The 2,530-nt window shown below is 35.7% G+C and overlaps 1 pseudogene; it reads right to left on the bottom strand.

Moving 5' to 3' along the window:
* Positions 1 to 996: 996 nt before the first annotated feature.
* Positions 997 to 1,774, bottom strand: LOC149194330 (ferritin-3, chloroplastic pseudogene; annotated as a pseudogene).
* Between the last annotated feature and the right edge of the window lie 756 nt (positions 1,775 to 2,530).

Raw genomic sequence — 2,530 nt, 5'->3', positions numbered from 1 at the left:
TATTAAGGTTGCCTATTGTTGTGTGTCAGCCACTAGAACCAAACATTTCTCTTTGATATTAGCCTGATTTACCCATTGAGTATTTAGATCCATGTATTTTCTTGAGTTTAGCTTGATGAAGGACTATTGTACCAAACCCCTTGAATTATTTCTTTTCAAACTATGTGACAATTAGAGTGCAAAAAAAAGATAATATTCAAAAGCACTCATCTCTTCAGATGTCATAGGCACTAGCCTACAATCAACCCAGAGATTGTCTCCAGGAGGCTTTTATATCTCCTGAAACACTTGTGCTAGAGGTGCTAGAAAAAACTACAACATTGGAATTGATCCTTTTTTAATATCAATAAAATATATGTATATTTGACATTTTGTTTAAGAAAATAGACAATGCTTCATTGATTCTAAGAAACAAGTGTGCCCTTGCATTGTTATCAACCAAAAAAAAATGTAATTATTGCTTAGTTGAATCTATAGTCATGCATAAACAACATATCGATCATTATGCCACGTCAATAGCCCTATACTGCCTCCATAATCTTAATGCCACATCTCAATGCATTAACATAATGGATGATATTGGATTTCATTATGCAATGTATGGCGTTTTCTTTCTGTTGGGCAACGTATGAACGTTTCCATTACATGGCTGGTAATGTATACCATTTTTCCTTTTTTTTTCTTGGAAAACCAACTATGCATATAACATTTTTCTTTCCCTTTTTTTTCTGCCCGATTCTTTTAATGTATTAAAAACCCAAATGGATGCAACTATATCCCCTAGCATTCTATCAAAGGAATAATTGAACAACAGTTTGATGATGTGTCCCTTGGAATTGTGACAGAAATATAAATCTCAACAGTGAAACTCATGTTAAGAGAGATATATACATATATGTATATATTAAGAGCATGTCCTAGCTAAAATTTTATCTCAAAGACTCAAGGTTCTTCCATTTATCAAGAAAGGGTTCAAAAATTAAACTCTCAACCAACTCAAGCAGCAACCAGAGCTCTAGTGTCTGGGGCAACAACCACATCACCTCCGTCGAGGAGCATCCGAGCAAAATTTCATACAGCGTACCCTTTGAACTATCCTTCTCAAACGAGACACATATTTTGATAGCTTCTTGATAGCTTCAACCTGTTCGGTGAGAAAGTTTCCCTCGATGAAATCTATCATCTGACTATCGTTAGCCTCTTGGGCTACAACATGCAAGTTCACAAGCTTTTGCTTTGTGAGTTTATCCAAAGACGATGCCATCTCCATGGCATAAAGCGCTTCACCCTTCTCAGCGTTGTCAAACTCCATTACTGTGGGCATCAAAATGGACCGTAGTTTAACTTTCACACCTTTAATGTTATGATATTTCATGAGTTTTTCTGCATGATCCCGCTAGTCGTCACTGACATCCTTGAAGTACTTAAAAGAGCTTGGCAGAGCCACATTGTCCCTATCGAAATATGTGAAGGGAGCATGATAAAAATATATGAAACATTGTATTCCACATTGATTTGTTTATTCAATGCACTTTCACAACCACCTGAGAAATTTTGTCTCGCCAAAGACTGAAAGAAAGATTAAAAAACTCGCAGAAGCTCATTTTGGACTTCAACAAAAGGCTCAAATACAATTCCACTCAGAGCACTTAGTAACTATTGTATGTTTGTTTTTCAAATCCAAAATGGCGACGAATTTTGATAGAGGATCATCTAGTTCCTTAACCAAATTCATTTTAAAACCCATCTACAAATTTCCAGTTACAAATCTCATCGCTCAAGTTAAAAGTCCACAAACCTTTGGGAGTTGTCAATCCATAGTGGAAAGTTCAGCTGAATAATTTCACATTCGCCTTTTGTGTTGTGGACCTCATAATATATATATATATATCCTCATCCTTCACTATGCCTTTAAAGACACAATGCTATCAACATATGGTACATGTCAGCAACCCTTCTCTGCATAGGCCTCAAACTAAATATAGTTTCGCTTGTCAGGATATGGTAAGGCCTCATTCAAATTGAACAATACAATGGTGCATGCTAATTGGATTAATATGGAGGCCCAACAATACACAAAGATAAGTATGAAATAGGCACATCAAATAATGCATCATATTCCAATGGAAGAGCACATAATGGAAGAGAAATTAAGGCCACATTATATATATTATTTATGTCAACGATAATATAAAGAAAAAGGATGCAACGATAATATAATAGAAGGCCGCAATTATATATACCATAATATGTGTCAGCGATAGTAAACAAGAGAAGGCTACAACGATATATCCTGCCGGCCACGTATGTATCATATAATATAATGTCAAATAAAGGTTCCAACGATGGTGTTAATTGACAAGGTCGCAGTTATATCCTACCTTCCAACAATATATCTTTGAAGGCCGCAATTCATACTTGAGAACACACTATTGAAGGCCGCAGTTCAATGCAGGTGTGAGCTCTATATTCTTGATATATAACACTGCAAAGAGACAAAAGAGAACGCTGCTCCAGGAATATAATAAAA

Source organism: Pinus tabuliformis, chromosome 2_2, assembly GCF_031772625.1.
Source record: "Pinus tabuliformis cultivar Carrire ecotype Pingquan chromosome 2_2, CPIR1, whole genome shotgun sequence".
NCBI lineage: Eukaryota > Viridiplantae > Streptophyta > Pinopsida > Pinales > Pinaceae > Pinus > Pinus tabuliformis.
Note: the sequence above shows the minus strand (reverse complement) of the source record. Positions and strands in the feature narration are given on the sequence as shown.